General features: G+C 41.6%; 1 protein-coding gene across 4 annotated transcripts in view; it reads left to right on the plus strand.

Annotated features, from left to right (window-relative positions):
• Positions 1-24,565, plus strand: part of SORBS1 (sorbin and SH3 domain containing 1) — a 160,628-nt gene that overhangs the window by 57,978 nt on the left and 78,085 nt on the right. For all 4 annotated transcript variants that reach the window (XM_041404752.1, XM_041404740.1, XM_041404749.1 and 1 more), the window contains exon 3: positions 20,538-20,644. The gene's annotated coding sequence lies outside the window, so the exon portion shown is untranslated. The remainder of the gene's footprint in view (positions 1-20,537; positions 20,645-24,565) is intronic.

The raw sequence follows: 24,565 nt of genomic DNA on the forward strand, positions 1-24,565 counted from the left end.
TGTGTAGCTGAGCCCTCTTCCAAGCTAGAAACGTATTGAGGGATTGATTGGGTCTAGTGCTCACTGATGTCAGATGAACTGAGTTGTTCTACTGTCTGTCACAAGCCTGTTGGTCATATTGGTCAAATAATATGCTTGCTTTGGGTGGAATTTTAAAAGTGCACTGCAGTTATGTAAATCTATTCCTATTCAAGCTGATAGAGGCCTAATTCTTATTTCCACTCCATTGCACTGCCTGACAGGGTCAAGATACTTAAAACTAGGCTTTTTGCCCTACCAGAGGAATATAAAAGGATCCCATGGAAATGCAAATCTGTGACTGACAATTTTCCCATTGACTTCACTGGAGGAAAGATTAAACAAACAGAACTGCTTTTTAATAATTTCAGCTTTGGCTTCTGTGTTTTCCTAATATAAAAATAAGCCTAGTATCATGTACCTACTACATTTACCTACAGATGCAACAAAGCTAATGTAATGTTTGTCCAGCTGTTTGAAGATGTCCAGGGCTGCCTAAGTGTCCACTTGCATCATTAACTTGAACTAACCTTCTCATCAGTAAAAATTTTGTATTGTATTTTATCTTGATGAGCAATATTCTAAATTCAAGTAATTCAGTTTGGGAAGACAATGCGTTTTTCATGAATTTAAGATCCTCATATGTGATGAGGACTTCTGCTGTGCAGGACTGTATCATTGCAGGAGGGTGTTGGGTCTGTGTTAACCATGCTGCAGGTCACAAGACGTGCAGTGGGAGCCAATTTGTTTCTGTCCCAACGCTACAAGAATCTATCAGTTGTTAATGGTATTTTGTAACAGATCCTTGCAAAAGTGCAAAAGGATATGAGGATCACTGTCTTTAAATGTCATGTGTATTTTGCAGACTGATAATGAAGCATTTTGTTACCCCAATGAACTGCATTTTCTTCTCCTGTTGACATTCTAGAGCTCAAATTAATACCACTCTGTAGCTTAGGATCACATCACTCAATTTCTACTAAAACTGTTAGCAGGAATAAAAGTATATTTTAAGTGTTATTGTTACATGAGCTGAAATAGTTCTTATAAAAGTTCAGGGGCTACAATAATAAGCATTCAATTTAATTGGAACATACAAACATGTACTAACAGATGCCTAAAAACCCTTGCCTGGAAGAGAAATCTCTGCCTACATGAGCAACTGTCTTGCAGTCAGTGGACTTGCTTGGAAAAGACTGTTTGTATACTAAATTGCAAAATCAAATCCTAAATTTAAAAATGCAGCATAGTTATTCTGTGGAAGTGTGGGGTTGCCTGGAGACACAGGGCTTTTGCGACCTCTTTAAATAGATGAGTATGGTGCAAAGAAGGTCATGGTCTAAAATGTTACTTCAGGAAAGGAGCTCATTCCATTTCCATTCTGTAATGTTGTCTCTGGATTTACATGATCAATAATGTACATAAAACTTTCATGGACGCAATCTATATTTCTTTCTTTTGGTGTTGTAGTTTTTTATCTGTCAACATCAGAATCTGACAACAGGATCCACCACAACAGCCTATTAAATACAGCTGATATTGACCGTTCCTGGAATGCAGCCTGATTTTACAATTAGTGAAGACTACCTTGGGTTTGTTAGCACAGGAGCAGTAAAGCAGGTTGGAAATGAGTAAATCTGCACTTTTCTGGTAACTGTATTACTAGCTGAGAGGGCTACTTACCATCTCTGGTGTCCAGTGCAGCATATGTTAAGGAGCTTATGTTTAAATGCATTACACTTTATTGGCTACACTGTTACAATTTGTACAGCTGTCCAGATCTCCCAGTACTCTGAAGGTGTTGTATTCAGAGACCACCAGTAGTTAATGACCATCCTTAGGACTATGGGTAAAGCCAGGGTGCAGATTTTTTCCTCTGAGGAATATAGACCCTAACACAGCTTTTATGAAATGGGCCCTGACCTCGTCTCTGTCAGAGCAGAGAGGAGTGCCAGGATTTTAGTTAGTTTGAATGCACAACCACACAGTCCCCATGGGAACTTTGTGAAGGTGAAAGGTTGACCCTATTATGAAACTGCTGCTTTACCATTCCAGACCTTCCACTTTCACCAAGGAATTGTGCTGTTTGCCATTTGCTTAGTTAACTTAATGCCACAGGATCCTGAATATTCCAGCATAGTCTGGTCTATATTTTAAGTACAGCCATATTTCCAGTCTGGAATTGACCCCTTTAGTTGTGGTATTTCCCTCAAATATGGTTGGCTTCAAACGATCTCACTGCCAACACAAATCACAGCTTTGAAACCCACACATTTAAGTCTATTACAAGCTGACCCTACCCAGCTCTGCATATACTGTTCTGATGGGAGAAGAAATCAGTGGGGCTGTTCAGTGCCAGTTGTTTCCTTTCCTTCTGTAAAGGATTAAGTGTCCTTATGTAGCAGGGAATGAGAACAGCCCTGCAAATGTGGGCTGCTGCCTGTGTGCTGTGATCCACATGTAGCTAGATGTCATGATCTTGGCTACTGTCACTTGAGGCTGTTACAGAGATTTATTGCTGTGATTCCTAGAGGAAATTCACATCTCTGTTAAAAAACTCTGGGTTTCCAGGCTCTTTCCATAATGAGTAGAGAAATAAAAGCACTGCCATGTGGTGATTTGTTCCAGCTTATGTGTTCATTGTAGGACAGGATTACTTGTCCCTTCAAAGCCCTTGTCGCTCACCATTGATTACAGAGGCAACTGTCTACATGCCTGACATTTTACTAATTCCAGTTAGGTGAAGTGGCTCCTACCATTACTATTTGTCTCTCATGTTTGTTCACGTGAAATGTCCATGTTTAGAATCAATAGCATCTTGAATGAGGATTTATGAATGTCCTGTATGTGTATGTGCTGATTTGCAAGCCACACTTTGGCAACATGGGTTTTTTTGAGGATTCTTCCTATGGGAAAGCAATGAATAGCTGGTCATGTTGGGAAATGGAAAGTACTGGGTTGTGAAGAGATAATGAAAACTACAGCTTTTGTGCAAGATCTAAATTTTCTGAGAATTTGAAAATATTAGACTTTTTGTGTTACAAATGCTTTGAGTGCATATCTTCAGTGGTCACTTAGACCTGAGTGGGATTTAGCCGTTTAGCACGTGTAAAGTTGTTGATTAGGCGGGAGCAATTCTGCTCTGAACATGTCACATAATTGTTGTGAAATCTTATCATCATGAATTTTCAAAATATATAAGTGTCCAGAGCAAGCTGGGGTAAAGTTAAATCTATTTAGTAAGGTCTAGTGGCACTTGCATAAGGGGTGTCCTTCTTCAGAAGCTCAAAATTGTAGCTGTTTACATCCTTAAAGTTACAGTACTACTTAATTCTGTTCAGTTAAAGAGGTCATGGACATAGAGCTAAATAGTTGAAGGAACAAATTTTTTTTTTCAGCTTTTTGAAACCTGTACCTGCTGGTATCCAAGCCATACTGTGTTTTCCTTAACACAGAGAATGTCAGGAGACCATCAAGAGGGCTGGTGTTCTGTTTTTAGTACCTTATTGGGGGGGTGGGATGAAGGAGTTGTAGTAAGATACTGTGTCCTTGCCTATTAGCAATGGTGGATTTCACTCTGTCATCTACTGAATTACTTCACTGATGTGACCTGAGCTGTTTCCTGGTAGGGACTGTTTGGATGGAACGTGTTTCCATGCGTGTATGAGTTCCTCTTCACAAGACACTGAGCATGTAACTTGTTTCACACAGTCCAATAAAGCTGTGATGTAGAGGTGACTTCTGCTCACTCCTGGACTGGCTTCAGGATTCTGTTGTCATAGAGCAGTTATTGTGTAGACAGTGATTCTCTTCAGAGTCATCTAATTTCTTCATTATGTTGTTTGTGTACTCCTCTAGGCACGCTTGTGGGATGTCTCTGTTGAAGGGAGTCAACACTTTGCTTTGTAAGCATATTAATTCATTCCTATTATCTTTATTGTAGACATGAAACCCCAAATCACTTAGCTTATTTAGAGAAGCAGAACCTGGAGAGGGTTTGCTGTGTTATTAAGGATGCTCTTTGTCATTCCGGTAGTCTGCTGACAATTGAGTGCACTGTAGGCACACTTCTTTGGGCTACTTGTGTTTTCCTTTGGGACCTGAGACAAAGCGTCCTGCTGGTCCTTTGAATTTGACAGAGCAAGGTCCGTTGACAGAGCAAGGACAACTGTTGCTTAGTCCCACCAAGAGGGACTTTTCAGCTGAGAGTTACTATGAAGTTGTTGAGATGACATATGTTAAGAAGTGTATAATTTTGTTCTGACTGAAATGCAGCATTGTCCTTCCCCTTGTAATTGTCTTTAAGAAGCGAGATCCAGGACTTCAGCACTTACAGTAGTTCTCTTACCCCATCTCTGTGGAAGTTCTTGCTATTTGTAACTGTGCAAGTTCTTGCTATTTGTAACAGAATAGTTTCCATTTGTCATGACAGACTATTTCTAAGCTTCGCTCATTAGTTAGGACTGGAATATATCACTTTATTTGTTTCTGCAGATGCTTTCATCAGAAACCAAGTCCAGATGTAGTGGGCTGGCAGGAGATCAGGCTGAACTACCAGAGGTTTTGCTGAGACTAAATAAGGCTTAAATATTTTCATTCTGTTTCCTCTTCACCTTACTTATCATGCCGGCATTGACAGAAGCAAGGCTGCTTTCCTGAGTGCTGAGCACCCTTCTGCATCGTCAGTAAGTGCTGTTAGCAGTGTTTAAAATACAAGAGACTTGCTGGTGCAAGAGAGAAACAGGGATTTGAATAGCTAATGCTTCTTGTTTTGGCAAGCCTATTAAGATGTCAAGTGGCTCCTACAGTGGACAGGATTCTGAGACCTGCAGTAGCACAGTCCTGACATTTGGAACTGGCAGCCAGCCCTGAAGGTGACAGTGCACTCAGTCTGTTTTCACAGTGCTTCTCCTCACAGGTCTATATCTGGTAATAGGCTGACTGCCGCTGGCAATTTGCATGGCAGTCCCCACTAATTGCCAACACTGTTTTCACCTGTCAGGAGCAATTCCTAATCAAGTACTGCCTCTCTGCAACTCTGGGCAATTGCCATGTATGTTACAAGATGTAATAACGTATGGTCATTGCTAAACCACAGCATTGTACCGACTTCTGCCTTCTACAACCCAAAGAATGCTAGTGGAAGGCAGCTTGCTGCAAGATGCTGCAACATGGCTACTTTTCTGTGTGCAGGAGCCAAGAGTAAGCAATGGTTTACACTTGGAGTGGAGTGTGTGACAAAATACTGTTTCAAGGCTGCTGATGCCACCGAAAGGGCCTCACAGTGAGGCAATTAACTTTAAATCACCCTCTCAGAATAAAAGAGACAATGTCCAACCCCTCAGACTAAGGTCTTGGAGCAGTGTGGGCTTTATGGAAAGTGCTGTTCTAATTTTCAGCAGCTGAGTTAGTAAAACAGCATGACTTGGCATCCAGCTATAGAAGATGTTGGGGAAGGATATTGCTTGCCAAGTATGCAAAGCATTTGTGTGATTTACTTCAGCAAAGACGTGAAATACATCCTACTCAGTCTGAGCTAAGGAGAAACCCTGGGGCTAGGAAAGTACAGAGTTCTGAATGGCAAATGGAGAGTGGAAAAGCTGGTAACTCCCAAGGAGGGGCCTGTTGCCAGCCTGTGGCGTTGACAGACCTACCTCTAGATCGAGCCCCTAGGACACCTCTCTTCGTGACACAGTGGGATGATAAGATTTCGTAGAAGATGAAAGTGAGCTTGGGCTTCTGTTTCGGTAGAGCTCCTGCAGTGTTTTGTGGAGCACAGGGTGCTGTTGGAACTTCCAACTGCTAATTAACTGCAGATACTATTTTAGTTACCAGTATCAAATCTGTTGAATCATCTGTGTATGGACTTTTGACTTCTGAAAGCTCTAAATTAGAATTTGTCCTTTGCTTGTCTAGGGTTAAGCTTCCTGAATGCTTTCCTGTGAGTTATGTCAATGATGAGGAGAATAAAACAGGCCAGAATACATCCAAATTTGGTTCACAGGAGTTACTAGAGTAGAAATTGTTTGCATTGTAGAATTTTGTCTCCTTCCAGGAAATACATGTTCCAGAGACCTCAGTGAATCAGCCACTCTTCTATGGAAGATCTCCTTCTGTACAACTGAGAACTCATTCTGAGACACGTAATCTAAACTGCATTAAAATCTCTTAAGTCACCTTCCTCTTCACAAAGTACATGCAGCATTCCTCTTTCCTTCTTGCTACATGATGTTTCCTGATAGTGAAGCGAGAGCGGATTATTAGTACAATGTCAGGTCCATGAGAAGAACATTTAATTGGTACACTGTGACAGAAATGTGTGCATGCTGTGAATGTAAGTTATGGAAAAACTGCAGCTTCTGGACACAGATCACTCCACTTTCCGCAATCTCTAAAAAGAAACAGCAGGATCCCAGAGCATGGCTACAACTGCACTGACACAACCTTGGTAAAGTTAGTAATATATCATATTTCATGCCAGTTCCTCAGGAGATCAACTTTCATTTCATCAGCTCCTTCCTTTTTCAAGGACCTTGATCTTATCCCTGTTAAACAGAGATGCTGCTTTATTGCTTTTGAAACGGAGCTCAATGATTCGCTTACATAAAAATGCCTTGAAATCAATGGAGGCTTTGCCATAGGGCATGGCTGTGTTCATCTCCTGCAGACAAAATGTTTATTGTCATTGCACCATCAAAAAGACAAAGAGGTGTGGTAATTGCTGGCTCACGGGGCTCTGGAAATCTGTGGGCCTGGTTAAGAAATCCCTCCAGTGGGGAGGTGACTTTGGGGTGAAGCTAAGGCTCAACAGACAGAGTCTGTTCATGCAGTTGCCTCCATGGCATGCATGTACATGGATGGTCTAAGCAACTTCTGAATGTCAGAGAGTCTCCTAAGACCATTCTGTTTGACCCCCCCTTCAAAAAACACAAGAAGTGTCTGGTTCAATAAAAGGTGGGAAATTAAGATAAAGTTTTGAATTACTGTGAAAAGTTATTCAGCTTCTTTTGGCATGTAATACAGCTGGAACTCTATAACATCTGTGAGCTATGAGGAATTTAGAGTGAAATAGTTCTTGTGAAGTTTGTACTTATTTCAAAAGTATCTTGCCCTGAGCACACATTACAAATGACAGCATAACAGTTCATCACAGTCACCTTCACTATGTACAGGCCTCACAGATTTTAGCTGTCAAGAAACAAACAACTGAGCCTGTAATACTTTGTGTCTCTTGATAGTGATCCTTGGAATTGGGATATCTTCCTGATTCATTCCACTCCTGTCATGATGGGAGCAGTTTTGTTTATTCCAGTTACAGGGAAATGTGGTGAAAGTGCTGGCTTATGCTTGCTGAGAGCAGCAGTACAGTGCAATGGAAGTTCCCAAGATCCTGGCTTAGGAATTGGAGGCTGCATGTCTTTGTTAGTGTTTGAACATCTGTTCAGTGTATAACCCCCAAGACGAGTGAGTACCTTGCTCCTCTCAGGACAAAACTAATAATGTTTGAACAACTTGTTGAAAATGTTTTGGCCCAGCATCACAATAGCTAGCTGAGCTGTACTCTAATCAAGCCAAGCCCTGCGTTATCTGAATGGGTGGATAGAAAAAAATATTTCATATATTATAGCCAAATACAAAGCAGATGAGTCTTCTGAAACTCAGAAGACTGAGTGTTCTGACTGGGTCACTTTTACTATGAAGTCATGTTCCAAAGGTGTTTTCATTCCTTACCATCCGGAGGAAATTGTCTGCTTGAGCCAAAGCATTCTCTGCTTTGGAATGCATGGCCAAACTCTTCTAAGCAGCCCCTTCACTAGGGCAGGTGAACTGCTTACATGGACAGGGTCTGCTAGATTCTCAGCCAGTGTTAAAAAAAAGCAGGTGTGATAGATGGGTGAAAGGACACTTGATTCTCCACAGCACTGATTTGGTCTATCCAGTGAAGTTCCATGAAGTCCAGGTTAAATTTCAGTTCCTGAGTCTGAAGGAGAAGAGGATCTGTGTAAAATCCATCACAGGGTTAATAGAAAATTCATCTAATCAAGATGTGGTCTTCTAAATGGCAACACTGTCTGAGGCTGAAGTTTTGACTTGTATTGAATATATAAATATTTGCAGAGACATAAGTAAGAGTAGCTAGAATCTTATACAGCACAAAATAAGAAACAAGCCGAGTTTGATCTGGATGTCTAATGCCAAAAGAGTTACTGATATACTTCTCTCAGGTTTTAATACTTTTCTGATTTTCGAATGAGGAAAAAATTGAGTAATGTCACCTCAGGACCATTTTAAAAAGCACCAGAGTATTGGATAATCTTATCTTAGTCTTCCAAATGGTATCTCTCTTTCATTTCAAAATTCTGCAGCCATATTTGACAGCTCTGTCTGTGCTATCCTGCATGTCTTTGGTGCTGTCATCAGGCATGTGCCTTAGTTGTGTCTTGGTGCCAGTTTGTAATCTGCCATATCTTTTGTCTCTAACTTTTTTTTTTAATGAAAAGTCTAGAGAGTTTATAGTTCATTTGGGTTTTTGTGAGGTGTCCTCATCTCTTAGATATTTAATGACCATATTAGGGAACCTCTGAAAGCCTGGAGAATCTAGTTTATAGGATTAACTCTGAAAGTTTAGTATGATTACAGAATTTGGAAAACAACTTGACTTGATGACCTTGCATTTTATGCAAAGCTGTAAACAAGAGGAGAGTAATCAAAGCTTGGCTTGTTCACAGATATGAACTTTAGTATTATCTCACGGGAAAGACAAGAAAAGGCCACTTATTCAGATTCAAGGATAGCATCTATTTTGGCAAGTAACTCTTGGAGTAGGTATAAAGGTACTTAAAAAGTAGATCATGCTGTTGTTGTACCCTTTGACCACCTAAAATACAAAGGGGCCAATGTGCCAGTGCAGGACAAGGAGGCATTGATGTTCATGTGGACAGAGAAACTCTAAGGGATGTTCTGTACAGCCTGAGCAGATGTGCTTCATTCTTAACTGTGTTACCATTATATCTCACATTTTGTGAGATATTTAGCTATGAAGTGTATGTTTCTCTGCATTTTGATAGAATCCAAATACATGGAAGGACTTTCAATGCAATAGCAAAGTTGTTGTATGTAATCTGTTACTAGGTGTATGGACTTTTAAATAGTACTGGGAGCTATCTGTGCAATTTTGGGGTTTTTATTTCTTCTCAGTTTTTTTATAATGTTTTGCAGACTTATTTTCTGTAGTCACAAAGAAACCTGAGGTCCTTAAATATGTATATGGTCCACTAATTAAAAAGAAAAATAAATTATTAGCCCTTTATGGAGAATGGCTGTACCTACTCTGCAATAGGATGGAGCTATTGCAGCTCTTCTGCAGTGGAAGCACGGTGCTCACTTGTGCAGAAAATGAAGGTAGTTATTGGCTCTGAAGGATGATGTCCAGCCTGGGCCTTCAGAGGCAATAAAAAGGATCTTTAAGGGGAAGTCAGCCTGTACGAATATAAGAGGTGAAAAAGTGCCTAGGCCAGGTGTAGTTTTACACTGGAAATACCCACATTAAACACTCAGCTGATCTCAGCTGGGACTGGCAGCAGCCTTCCTTGTGCCCAGGGGCATGATGCTGCCACAGCCAGTTAACAGCTAGCTCAGAGCTTGCTCACAAGTCTTTGTATAACCCCACATGGTGCAGAGTAGGCATTCCCAGAACCTTGGTTTTTTGTTTAGTTGAAACCTAAGATTCCTGGTTACTGCATGAGATCCAGATTTTGCAGAAAAACCCAGCTATTGACCCAGTCAAGGCACAAGAGTTGGCATGGTTGCACCTTCTGCATTCAGTCCACATTTGACCCGCTAGGGGTTAGTATGCCCTGACTTCCCAGGGAAGGAAACCCTCCCGTGAGGCAGGATCGAATTCGTTTCATGCCTGCCGCAGAGTAAACTGTGAAAGGAGCTGGACCAAGGAGACCTACTGCTTTGACACTTATGCCTATTTTTGCTGAGCTCAACATCCCATTCTCATGTTTCTGTGGCTGACCAAGGCACATCCTCCTGCATCAGGGGAGGACAGAATTTCTGATCAAGTATGTTCATGAAAGACAGGTGGGAAAGCAAATGTCCCCTGTGACGACTCAGCTCTTCCTCCTCTTGAGCTCTTGAAATTACACTGGACAGCAGAGGCTGAGAGCTAAGAGGCTGAAGAAAACCTCTGATTTTGTTCAGGTTGGGCTTTTTCCAGCTATGCCAAACACCTGGCAGTATGTAGCAGGAGTCTGACGTGTTTGCTGCTCTGGCTCTCAGTGTGCACAGGCAGAAGTGACTGAGCTCTGCTGGGGGATCCTCAACTGAGTACATCATCTTGTCACAGCACCCAGAGAACTCATGTGATGGTCGGAGGACGGCAGTGACTCCTAAGAAACGTCACCAAGCATTTAGCTTTTTAGCATTTCAGCTTCTTTTTGACTTTCCCCTCCTTTCTCCTTTGTATTGTAGGCCTGTGTCTAAAGTAGGATCTGTATTTCCTAAGAGTGAATGCCTGGGGGACCTGTGAAGTCCTGTGTTCTATTTTTGTGGTATTGCCACTTCAGATATTCTTGAATCAGAATGTGAGTTCCCCCATCCCAAATTAAGCTATCTCTGCTTGTTATTCAAGAATATATATCAGAATTACTTTTCTTTGCCTTCTCATTCTGATCTTTCCTGGTTCTCCAAGCTTTTTTTCTTCACTATGAGTGTTTTATTTTGGTGTTTATTTTGGGGGTTGTTTTTTTATGTATCTTACAGGGAAGCTGAGAGTCTCATGCAATCTCTCATTTCCATTATGTGTGGCCGTATTGAAAGCATCACACATTGTAGGAGCTGACAACACCATACTAGATGTGCAGTGCCCAACAGTGTTATCAGACCAGGAGGTGGCACTTTGTGCTGTGTCCATCCTTAACTAACTGGGAGATTGTATATGGTTTACAGCAACTCTGCTGAGGGCAATTCTGAATAGGTTCAAGCTTCAGGAATTTCCCAGGAGATTTTTGGTTAAAGACTGAATGTCGTTACTCAACTGGAGCTATGTGTGAAGAATTCTTTATTTTTGCAGTGACATTTTGGAATTATTTCGGGTTTTGGAAGAGTGGATTTTAAAAATCTGGGCTCTTTTTTAGCATGGGGGCTTTGTTGAAGACAGGGTGGCTTTTAAGGCCATTATATAAGAAAGAATCTGTCAAATCTCATGTACTTCGGGGAGGTCTGAGTATGAAGACCAAAGATGGGTTTTTTTGGTGCTCAAGAGCAGACTGAGTCACAGCTGGGGCAGACTTTAGTGGGACGATGCTTGAGCTAAAGTAAGCAAATTGCTGCTGTGCTCATTAGCTTTCCAGCTCATTAAAGGAGTAGAATTACCAGTCCTACCAGACAAAGCTTCAACCTTGCTCACTGGCATTAGTGCATCCCAAAACACTGAGAATCCAAACCCATGGTTGGAGCATCCATTACACACAAAACCATGTAAGGGACAAACATGAATTTCACAGCCTGTTTAATTCCTCAGTGACTCAGAAAGAGCAGACCTTGCCTGAAGGCACAAATATAGGGCTGCAAATGGAGGAGAGAGGTGCCTTTGGGCTGATTATTCTTGTAACTCTTCATGTAGCTCTGCCAGTTATAGCTATTGTTTATGTTAATATAATTGTCTAATCATTTTTGAAAGCCAGTAAAGATATTTCCCTACAGTGTTCCCTTCTTGCCCTGTGGTAATAAATTCTTCATGCTGATTTTCATGCCAACTTTAAAAATTTATTTTTATAAAATAATATCTATTACACCTAGTGCCTTCTTCTAGCATGGAGCAGGATAAATCGGTGCTTCACAATTATTCACTCATTATTTGACTTGCAGCCTGAAATTAATCAGCTTTTCTTCTATGCTTCCATCCTTTTCAGCTAAATATTCCTTTAATCCTTCTTTGTAACCTCAGTGTACATTTGTCACCTTTTCTCTTAAGCACTGATTTGATTCAGTTGTCTAATCTTACAAGGTTCCTTGGTATTATTTAATTATACATTGGTTAACGAGTCAGGTTTTCTGGGCTGCTGCCTCAAGAGTCTGCCTGATTCTTACTGTGGCTTTTGCCTGGTTCCTTATGAATCCCAGCCCAGGTAATGGTGTGGTCTCTGGACTTCCACAGCTTCCAAACACCTGTTTCAGGCTGCTCCTTCCATTATTCCCTTCCTGTGCTTAAGACAAGGAGGAATTGTCTTAAATCATGTTTGTAAGATCCTGCCACCCTAGGCAGGGTGGTGCATTATCCAGCAGAAGTAGCAGCCTTGAGATTGTCTCCTGTGTTCTCCCTTCAGCATCCTGTAGCAGTACCCTGCAGTGTGAGGTAGCTGTGCTTTGGGCCAAACACTGACCCTCTGAGAGCTGATGACTGATAGAGGGTTAGACTTTCAGGGAGGCTGAGCAGAAGATGTTTCTTTGTTAGTTGTTTTCACCCATTTTATGGGTGCCTGACTGTTAGCGTTGCCACAATCATACCTGATGTAACTTTGCCAGCTACTTGGTCACTTGCACTGTTCAGGCACAAAATCAGAATTGGAAGGGACTCTGATAAGAATTTGTCTCATGGTGGTTACAATCAATTTTCATTTCTTCTGTTATGTATAAAGACATCAAAACAATATGAGGCTTAAAGAAATATGAAACATTAATTTGTTCTTTAGAACAGGAAGTATTCTTTTCCTGTAGACCTGATCAAGAGTCTTTTGCCCTTTTTTTTGTTTGCCAAGAATAGACCCTGTTTTCAGCGTCTAATTTCTGAATTACAAGAGCAACAAAAAGAACTCCATTTTTAAAGTCTCAGCAGAAAAATAAAATAAGCATGTGTGCAAACACAGGCGGTGGTGGTGTGTAAGCACATTGGCAGACAAGGATAGAAGCAAGAAATGTGACTTGTTTCCATGAGACATGCTTGCAGTTTCATTGCAACATGGAGCAATGAAAAAGCACGTACAGAGAAAGCAGAGGGGCCTTTCACATCTATCACACAGCTCATGGACTGTGTGTCTTTTCTATGAACTGATAGTGACCCCATGCAGTGCATTGTTCTTTTTCTCCTTTCCATCTGTTCAGTGTTTCAGCTTCTCAGCTCACTGGAAGCCTGCTATTGATTTTTAGATGTGTCCTAAGTATGCCATAAATTTTATATAGTGACCTCATACTGCCAGAAAACAAAACTGACACATGTTCACCCCAAAATACATTCTTAAATAAATGGAAAATCATGACAATCTATTTATTGTCCTCTGGGAATGCCTGAGCTGAAAGAGAATCACCACCACCTTGGTAGTTTTTGATCCCTGCAAGGTAGATCTTTCTTTTCATGGGAGGTTTCAGCTACTTTACTCTTTGTTCTCTATATTTTGGTGTATGTTCATCTCTGTTTTGGTATATGCATGGCAGCACCAAATATTAGCAGTTGTGTCTCTGCACAGCATGTTGTGATTTCATTCCCAGGCAATACATTCCCTGTGTTAGATCAGACAGATTCTGCTCTGGCAATAGTACCTCTGCCTGCCATGCCCCATTGCTCCTGCAATCTATGGCTGAATCGTCTTTGTCATTCTACTGTTTCTTTTCTCATTTCCATCTGTTTGTTGTTTCAGAGTTTCTTGAATAATGGAGACACAGTGATTGCTTTTCAGATACGTCATAAGCTTGTCATAAGCATTTTCTTTCATTTCTTTCTTTTTTAGTAGCCCCCTTTGCCAGGCAGTGCAGTTGGAGGATACAGTAAGGGGAATTGACAACTTATTCCAGCTGTTCAGCTGAAGCAAATGCCAGTAGCTCTTCTGCATGTTTCCCTGCTTGCTGTCCACAATGATTTTCTATTATTTTTGGCAAAAATAGGGAGGCCTCTTTTTTAGCCATTGGAATTTAAGGGGAACCTCATTGCTTGAAGTGTTAGACCAAGAGAGATTAGGGAGATGAGGAAAACAAGTGTTTTTACTTTATAGGATTACTATTTTTTACTTTATAGGATTTACTCAGTAAATCCTATAAAGTAAAAAATCTAAGGCAAGAAACTTACCCCTGTTCTCAGTGTTGCATGCTTCCCCCTTTCTGTGTTCATTGAGGTAAAATACATTACTATGGTTGCTAGCTGTGAAAAAGTGTATTCCCTATGGTGTTAACTCATGTGGCTGGATTTAAAGTCACAGCTTTATTTACAAATTCCTAATGCTTGCTTCAAACTGCAATAAAGATCTTATAAAGCAGGTCTCCAAGTGATTTCCAGAGAGGTCAGGTACCAATAAAATGCTGTCTGCTGATGTAGTGTCTTGAGATGCAGAGGGAGGGTACAAATGCAAAAGGCACCTGCTTTCCATGGGAGTGTCAGGTGCTGGCTGTGGCCCTCAAGGGCTGGAGCACAGCAGTGCTGTGACCAGGCAAGGGTGACATCCCTGCAGCCCTGGGGCTATGGCTGCTGCCCCCCTCACAGTGTAGAGCACCTCTCTCCTTCCTGGGAGTCTGCCTCACAGTGGGTGGAGAGCTACAGTCTGAGGGAAGCATTTTCATCCTTGTACAAAGCCCTTCATGAGTGGCATTGCAGGCTGAAAAGTCTTTCACTGCTTTCTATTTCTCTCTCCCTTCCCTGCTGGTGTTTCATTTTTCTAGACAGTTTTGTAGTTCTCAGCCTCTTTGAACCAAACCTAGTGAGCATGAGAGCTGAGTGAGATTTTGTTGCATTATTTTCTCTTCTTCATGGAATGAGGGGCTATTGTTTCCTCCTAGAGAAGTGTAATCAATGCAGCGCCTGAAGGCCAGGTCACTGTGTTTGACCCTTTGCTTTGGTCACTGACCCACATTTCATTCAAACACATTGGGAAATAGTGGCACTTCTTATGTCTCTGAGATTTATGTAACAGACAGGGAAAGATTAGAATTGGAGATATCTCTTACTATTCTGGGGACTTGGGCTGCCAGCCAGTTTTACTTCTTGAGAAGCAAGTGTGTGGTTTTGTGAGTATGAAGGTGTGACTCATTCTCCTCCTTGACATACTTTAAAACATGCACTGAGTGGTGATTTGCATGAGGATGCACTGAGGCTCTGCTTGAGCTGACAGCACTTGGTGCACTTTAATCTTACATGTGGATAGAGGAAATGAGTTAATCTGCAGTTAAATATAGAGGTGGTGAAAGAGGTGGGAGGGGGAGGGGTTGACTATAATCTCCCTTAGGCTGGGGTCAGTCGAGAGTAACCTCTGTATGTGGATGGTATTACCCTGGGCGAAGTCATATCTCACCTCTCTGGAGCTGACAGTATTAGCTAATGGAAAATGGTGACAAAGTGAGAATGTGCCCTGAGCTCTGGCATCACTGCAGTGCTGTGCTTTCTGATCACCATCTACATGCTGGTGACACATTTTTTTTTCCCTTTCAAGAAATATCAAGGGAATTGTAGGGATAATCAAATGTGTGTTGCTGAAATTACATCTTAAGGATCTGAGAGCAGATCAGCATTGATCTACAAGCTTGGTTCTCTGTGATTGTTGAGATATACCATGACCTTGTTCCTTTGCATGTTTGTTTTCTGTTTATTCCTGACCTCAGTTTTGAGATGCAGATGTAGAAGAAACGGGGATACCTGCTCTGCAGATATCCACTTCTCTTCTCCCTTTGTGTGCAAATGTGCTCTTAAATTCTGTCATATTGAGAGCTGACACTTTACCATTCTCTACAGCTTCCTGCATGTCTTAATGGGTATTATTTTGGGGAAAGCCTGTATTAATGGTTTGTATGTATTAGCTCCTTCTGGGCAGTTTTTCTTCTGCAAAGTGCTGCTGGAATGCTGCCTGCTGCTATGCCCAAGCAGAAGGAGCCACACCTGAGCAAATAAGGGTGCTTTGCACCAGGCTGGCCCTGCTGCCTATGCCATGGAGGTGTATGCTGCCTGCACTGTGTTGGAGACGAGGTGAAATGGATTTCAAGGATTCATTTGGATTCGTTTGGGCAGGTAAAAGCAGTCTTTTGAGCATGGTCTGAACAAAGCTGAAAGAGGAATTTTGGCAGCAGCCTCTTCTGAGGAGGAAGCTCGAGCTAATCTGTTATGTGCTGGCAATTTTTTCTCAAAAGAGTTGAACCCAAGTAGTCCATGTAAGGAGTTTGCATTTGGAGGTCACATACTATATAGGTCATGTTTGTTGAGCAGTGGATGAAGAAAGCCACTGGTTTACATAAGCTCACTAAAATGAAAGGTCTACCAGGCAGAAGAGTTCATTTATGTATTGGAGAAAATTGAAGCCAATCTTGAGAAATCAGGATCTACCCTGAAATGTATTTGTGCTTCTTTTGTTGGCTTCACTGAAAATGACAGGCTTTAGCAGGATCTGGCCTTGCATGTAGATTAGTAACAACATCACTGTTGTCTTTAGTATTTCTGTTAGCCCAAAGCAGTATTCTTTGAGTCATTCTAGTCCATAGAGACAGGCTGAACTCTGCCCATCTGTCCCTAAGCAGTCCATATTCATAGCATAAAGGCAGTTTTTTTCTAAAATCTAAGAAACTATCCAAAACCTGAGGATATTAGAGATGACTCATCAGTAAGTTTGATTAACTAGTAATTATTATTATTACTACTATCATTATTATTAATAATTTTAGTTAGCAAAAAAATTACCAGAATTTGATCTTTGCTGCATTAGCTGAGGATGGCATTTTTGCTGTATTTGATACTTAAGCTAGAACTCTTGTGATGGAGTGGCTCAGATAAGAAATTTTCAAAAGATCTGTTGATACCTCTCCTGAGCTGAATGACAAGTCTTAGGACTTCCAGAGTGGAAGGGCATAACTATATGTGAGACCAAGGACAAGCATCAGCTTAGCAAACAGTTGCTCAGGTTGAAGACAGAGCCCCTTGTCTTCCCTTCCACACTGCTTCTTGTTGCTTTACCAGTACTGATGGTTGGCCTCACCTGTAGCTTTGCCAGCTGAAGGGTTTGTCTGGGCACTGTGTGATCAGCATTGAGAAAATAGATCAGCTTGATTTATTTGCTGGTTGTTCAGTTTAGCTTGGTGGATTCAGCCTTCTGTGGATTATCAAGTGCTCACTTGGACACCTCTGCTATGAGCACTGCAGGGAGTTGAAAGCTCCAGCAGGTGGGATGGTGACAAGTAGTTTTCAGTGAAAATGCTTTCAAAAGGTGGGTGTCAGTTTTCAGCTTTGGAGGCAGTATAGCCCATGGATAGAGAGAGCATTGTGCTAGGAAAGCTGGAGTCACAGTTTGTTCCTGGCACTGATTCTGGTGTGATCAGGTCAAATCACTCCTCATCCATGCATCTTTTTTCCCCTTCATGTGTCTTTTTCATTTACATTCCTTGAAAAGGGACTGCCTGTTCTTATGTGGACAATGGCAAATATAATGTTTTTATCCTACTAGTCTTACAGAGCTGCTTGAATTTGTTGTTTTCTAAATGGCCTTTAGATCTGAGGATTGTTTGTTGATCTTAGTTTCCAGCTCCTTACTTTTCCATTGCAAAGCTGGTCCCACACTGATGTGTTTGATTATATTTTCATTGCCATTGTACTTGCTTTGATTTTGCAGCTCAGTGCCCAAAGTACAGCGTGCTGTACAAACAACGTGATGAAGTCAAGCAGGGTCAGACCCTTTCTCTTTTTACCTTGAAAACAATGTGAGACTCCTATGTTTCTTTTGCTTGGCACCTCCAGTTCTTGAGCTGGAGGCTGTGTGTGTGTGTGTGCTGCCCTCGTGTTGTGTTCAGGTGTGAGATCACTTGGAGAGTGTTTTCCATTGCTGCCCAAGGGGTACTGGAAGCTGTGCTGTCTGCTTGGTTGTGTGTGAGCTCAGGCTGTGGAGTGTGGAAAATTACTGCAAGAATAGCAGCATGCTGAGCTGATGTTAGTGTCTACAGTGGCTTAGTTGGGACTAGGTGTCCTTATCAGGGCTCATAAGTGTATTCATAGATTTGTCCTTCTGGATCATGCCTGGCCACTGTCTGCAACAAGAAATTTTCTCTGGTTTCTCACCTCTCCTTTTTGCTTTTGGCAGCATTCCTTCCTCCATAGGGATGTGGTTTGAGTGTGGCCTGTGTCCAACTCTTTTAAGATGTGCCTGGCTGTTGATCTGAAAGAGGGAGAAGAAGCAAGAGAGCTTGATTCTGCACTACCATAGTATTGTCAGCCAGTGTATCAGTCCTTAGCATGGAATAAAACAGCCTCCAGAAACATCTGTAAATTTGTAGACCTTACTGCTTTTGTACTTTAGTCTCATCCCCATGGTGTTCCTGCTATTCCCTTCCCATGTCATTCTGAAAAGCCTCTTATACCAGCTTTGGGTACCAGGACAGATTGAGACTGTGGCTCAATGCATCAGAACTACACAACCTGAAGTTTGCACTAAGCCACAGTGATTTATTTGTCTGTAAACTCAAAATGTGTCTAGAGTTAGGAAAACCCTTAGTTGTAACAATTAAAGGAAAAAAAAAAAAGAAGGAAGAAAACTCTAAACTCTGCAGGGAAACCTCTTTAACCTCTTTATTAGCAGTGTGGTGAGATTTTGATTTGGTTTTGTGGGGTTTTTTTTTGTTTGTTTGGTTTTTTTTTTTTGTTTTTTTTTTTGGGGGGGGGTTTTTTTTTTTGGGGGGGGGGTTTTTTTTTGGGTTTTTTTTTTTTTTTTTTTTTTGGTTTTTTTTTTTTTTGTTTTTTTTTTTTTTTGGTTTTTTTCTTTTTTTTTTTTTTTGTTTTCTCTCCATTTGCTTGATTTTCTCACCTGCTGCATTCATTCAATGTTTCCATGTGGAACTTGCTTTTTGTACCTCACTGGGCAGCTCAGTTATCATTAGTGCCAGTTGCTGGTTTCTTATGCAGGCACTATCCAAGTACCTCTTGTATTATTAGAAACTCTTTCATCACACTTTGCTTGGTAGAAATCAAACTCTTAGAAATAGATTAAGCCAGCACACAGCTGACTACTAACAGAAGTAAAATTAAAACATGTTGAAAACTTCTTGGTATGGTGTCCTTTCTGTCTGATACTCTCAGCTCCCTAATTTTGCTGCCATTGACAGAAAGTGAAGTATTCCCACAGCAGTGGGTATAAAATATGTCTAAACTGAATCTTTCTCTGAGTCCTGCATAGATTTGTCAGCAAAAATAGCTTCTTATGATCCTCCAGGAGCTAAAGTGGGGCATATTTCCAAGTTGAGCATTGGAAAGTTGAGCATTTTGGTGTTACCTCTAGACTGGGGCACAGACCAGTCATAACCTTCCTCTGTATTCTCTTGCCTTGCTGAGCTGGCTATGTGCCAGGTTAGAGCCTTTCTTGTAACAATTCTCAGCACCAGAGAAGTTTCTGTTGTTTGGGTTTTGTGCCATTTACTCTCTCCTCCCCCGTTCAATCTTGCTCTTAGTCCTTGTGATAGCAGTTCTCTGCTTTGGGCAGCTTTTGGTAGTTGGGACTTTGGCCAGCTTCAGCCTTTTGCCAACGCACAAGGACAAGGCAGGTTGGGAAAGCAAACAAACTGCAGTTAATGCCAGCAGGGCAGCTTCTTGTGTTGCAGGAAAACCAGGCTTGACCTTGCTACTGCAATATTAACTCTCTCTTGGTGCATACTCTGGACATCTTTATAGGAAATTTTCTTTCCAGTAATAATATGTGTGTCAATAGTTACCTGATAAGTCAAACTGCAGAGGCATCTCACTACAGCAGACTGCTGTTACTGCTATTGAGTGAAACAATAAAGGTGCACAGCCATCTATCAGATCTATGTCAGATCTTCCCATTTAGACTTAACATTGGACTGGAGTTGCATAATTTCATTTAGTAAGCATCAATGCATGCAAAAAAGCATTAAATTTCTCTGTGTGAATTCTGCCTGTGTCGGTCTAGCTGTGTATCCTAACTAAGGAATTTGTCTGAATACAACCTAATGTGTATGTTTCTTAATATACATTTACTATCTACCCTTCCTTCTTTATTCCTGGCAGTGGTGAGTTACATACATTTCATGTATTTCTAGTTCCCAGCCCAGGCTCTGTATCAGACAAGCCTATTCACACATCTGGGATAGAAGCATAGATGTGTGTTTACTTCTTCTTTTTGCATTTTACAAACTAGTATACTAAATGAAGCTGAAATCAACAGCAATTTACATTGGTACACAGACTGTAGGTTATAAGGAGGCGTGAATATTTGTGCTATTCAGCTTTCCTTGCTGCTCAAGGGGGAATCTCTAACAGAAAGGCAGGAAAACGGATGTGGTTTCAGCCTTCCCTGGAGACAACTGTAAATATTGGTTCTCATACAGAGGATGCTGGGATGTCGATCTGGGCAGACTGATGTTTATACTAACTATGCTATGCTTCCTGCATGGTGAACAGAGGTAATTGTTTCATCTAAAAGTAGCATTATTTCTATGAATGACTTATTGCTTTGGTACAGCCCTCTCTGTAGGTGTGTTGGACAGCAGGCACATCTATTAGTGGCACTAATAAGGATTTTCTTTCTCTTTGACCTATGTAGGTATGAGCTGTTATGTAGCAGTTGCATGTGAAGAGAAGACAGAGTACAAGTCGTCGTCAGAAGATCCTGTCCTAAGCTGGGCCTGAAAGTTCATCCAGCTGGCTGATGTGAGTATCCTGAAAGGGAGGGGGAGGAGCACAGTACTGGGAGACTTCATCCTCACTTCAAGCACCAAAATCACAACTGTCTCTATCACTTGTAGCGAAGGAGTTTTCATCCTAGCAGCAGCCTACCTGGCATGTGCAGCAGAAAGCTGTATGGTGGCGAGAGTACCACCGTATTACAGAGGAATTCACCTTTGTCACCGTCAGATGTGTTCCTATCTCTGTTTGTGCCATAATGTTTACTAGCTGCATTTGTGACATCCTTTTCTGTCGATTTTGATGCTAGTGCTAGTAAATATTCTGTGCCTTATTCCAGGTCAGAAACAGATGGAGGGGGTGGGATTTTGGGACTTCCCTTTGGGATGACTGTTCTAGGGAGCCTGTTGGTGATCAGGAGGGCAAAGGTCAAAATAGCAGTTACCAAAGACTGAATTTCTGGCTTTACAGAAATTACAGATACAATTCATTTTGCTTACTTCTTTCTTTACCTGGTGTTTGTCTGTATGCCAGAGTCACATCCATACTGACATTATGATTCTCAAGGGTCGTTTATGTCAATTTCCTTTGGGGATGCACAACCCTGCAACAGTCTCTTGCATGCTGAACATGCAGAGGCTGTTGTTAGCTGATGGTGCCGTCTTTTAAGAATTACTTCTCTTTAATGAATTAAAGTTCAAGCTGTTGGAGAGGAAGCTGGAGAAACTTTTGGGATGTATGAAGCCAAATGTTATGTCATTCTCCTACTACTGCCTTATGAGCAAAATCACATTGACCCCACTGTTGAATTGGCACAATGGGCTGTTTTACACCCAGCCTGAATGTGAGCCTGTACTTTGGCTGAAAAAGGGATGGGAGCTCCCTCCTCTCAGTTTGACTGCTTTAGAGGGAAGGGAATGTGATATTTGGTTCTCTTCCGGGCAGAAATACACAGTCAGGCATTGATCTGGAAAACGAGCATCTCCAAGAAGCCTTGATTCTCAGAGACATGCCTGGAAGTCACTGTGTCTCATGCTTGTGCTATGGCTGACCTGTGTCATCAGCCAAGTGATGACATCTGCATTTCTTCCCTTATTTGTGATGCCTCCTTAGTCCTACTGGCTGTCATGTGGCATCAAGCACATGTGTTCGTCAGGGAGTTCACAGCATTGAGTACCTGGGCCTGAATAGCCCATATGGGAGTTTGAAGGAGAACAACCTACTCTTTAGCCCCTATTCCAGTTTAGGTGCAGCCCTAAATGGCCCTTTTTACATTATCTTTTTTATATGAGAGAAAAATGCATACGACATCAATGCAATATGCATTGATCTGCAATGCAAAACAGTTCCAGGCCTGTCTAGGTGGACCAAAGGCACGGAAAGGGAAGGAAAACATCTAGCCAGTGCACCAGAAAACAAAGTTAACCTGTGAAAGCACAGTGGATATATATTGAGCAAATCCTTTGTTGTCATAGTGAGGGAGTCAAAGCGTGGAAAATGCTACCGTAGGTCCAAGGCTCAATAACTGAGAAAAAGTGCCCTTAGTGTTCACACAGAGCTGTTGGAGAGTTGCTAAAGAGTTGAAGGTATTCTTACTCATGGCCAGATTTTCCATAGCCTGCTGCTCAATAGCTGCTGCCTTATTCAGTTCTGGAATTTGTTGCTTTGGGTGAATGTTGAAGGTTATTCACACAAGCTGCTGTAAGGTGTAACAAGTATTCTTTCACAACTTTCCTTTGGGTCAGAGCAGAATGTCTTCTAGAGGAAGGTGTTGCCCAGAATGTACTTTTGGTTTCAGCTGGTTGATCACACCACCTCTGCACTGGCTCTGCCCATCAGAGACTGTAATAGAGGTTTAAATGATGCAGCACTGTGCCAGAAACCAGAGCAGTAACAGTGAGAGTGAATTTAAAGAGATTGGGAAAATGGAGTTTTCATTTTTTCCATTGAATTTTTGGGAACAGATGGAGTGTCGATGAGGCAGAGATTCTGGAAGGGACAGTGTGTTTCAGATGTTTTCCTTAATGTCTTCCCAATCTGCTCATACATTCATAGCTCCTGCCTGTTTGGCACAGGGCAGTTAGTTTAGGATGTGAAAATTTCAACACCCCTGGGCTTCCAGAGGTGGATGTTCCCCAAGGCCTGTTTAGCTGTGGTTTTTGGGCTATGGAACTTTTGATGCAAAGGGCCGTGGGAGCAGCTCATGGCCTGATGGGCAATGTCTTTGTTTACTTCATTCCAAGTCACTAAAGTGAAGGATCTGGTCTTTCTGGACAGAGACAGTGACCCCAGAGCATCTTAACTGAGCACTGTACTGATCCTGTTAGGATCAGTCCTGCCTCTTCTAAACGGCCAATGTGTTTTCTTTGGGGTTTTGTTTTTGGTTGTTTTTTTTTTTTCTCTTAAATCTGGTTAGAGGCCAAGAAGAATCTAATCAAAGCCCAGCAGTGCACTGAGCAGCAGTCATTATCATTATTTAGTCATCCAGTTGCTGTTTCTTTGCTGTGACAAGAAATGTTTGTGGGTTGGGAGTGGGGGGATGAGGGAAGATCAGCTTTTCTCTTCTTCCCCTTGGAGAGGTTTAAGCACTTTTCCTCTCAATACACATGTACCAAAGTGTTGTTCTTTGAAGACAGATTTAAAGTAAGGCCGTCAAAACTCTGTGACAGCCACAGTTCATGGGAGAGGAATAAAAAATTATTTAAACCATCATTAATTCCTAAAGGAAATGACTTTCAGCTGTGAACTGTGAAATATGATTAGTTGCTCATTAGCTTTCATAGTTACGAATGTAACTGGCCAGCTGACCAAGTTAGAATCTAAATTTCTCCTCAGCCTGGTGTTTTGGGCTGGATTTTTGCTTATTAATGGCACACACAACAAATACATTTGACAGAACTGCTGGGACTTAGTTTCTGTGAATGCCCAGGCTTGTCGACTGGAAGACATGTTGCTTCTTTTGGCTCTGTATTTCTGTTCCTGGAGAACAGAAGATCAACTGTGAGTAGCCTGATTTGATAGTAATTTGTCTTTAGCACTTAGGGTGCAGGAAAAAACATTGCAAGAAAATGCTGAGATGGAGAGAGAGCACAGTTTAAATTTTCTTTTCTGCTTCTACAAGTTCCCTTCTTTACTGCACTCCTGTATCGCCTTTTTTACTCTCAGCAACTTAGCAAATCACTGTCTTTGGAAGAGGCAGTAAGCTCAGGTGCTCTCACAGGGATTATGCTAGTATCTGAGTATTTTTGGTCTAAAGAAAAATGAGAGAATTTTGCAAAACTTTGCTCATTTCTGTGTCATATAGGAGGTGATTTTTGTCCTGACACTACCTTAAGGCTCATTTAAGCCCTACAGCACAAAGGTTAAGAGCAGTGGTAAACGGCTGGTGCCTTTACAGAAGCTTTTCATATTGATTGGGATGTATTCTGTTGCCTTCACAGTCAGCAGTGCCTTTCATTGACTGAGGTGCTGGTTGGATCAGTAAGCACAGCTCTGGCCTAAACTAAGCTTAGGAAGTGCCTTTGTCCTTTTGTAGTAGAGGAACACAAGCCTGGGTTCTCCTGCCACAAGCAATCCAGTGATCATTGAGTCCCTTGTGTCCCACACCCCAGTTTGACACATATGCCACAAATCCCAGCATGCAAGTTTTGCTTCCATTTTGCCTGAGTGTACGTGGCAGCGCTGAGTACAAAGGGCTGGAGATGCTTATGTGTAGGTGAGGATGCATGCTGTGTCAGTGTCATTCTGTAACTGCCATTCATTTTCTAGGACTTCCCTGAGCATAAACATAGCTGAGCCCCAAGTTTTTCCCATATAGTATTGTATAGTTAATAGGTCCTGAATTTCACAAAATTGCTTGGACCAGGGTCAGCAGCTATTCTAGGAAGAGGAGCAAGGTTATACTTTCTTTTATGCATAGGAGTTAAAATAGGTCAGCAGATCAGCAGG

This window comes from Onychostruthus taczanowskii, unplaced genomic scaffold (assembly GCF_017590055.1).
Source record: "Onychostruthus taczanowskii isolate IOZ18803 unplaced genomic scaffold, ASM1759005v1 scaffold22, whole genome shotgun sequence".
NCBI classification, from domain to species: Eukaryota; Metazoa; Chordata; class Aves; order Passeriformes; family Passeridae; genus Onychostruthus; species Onychostruthus taczanowskii.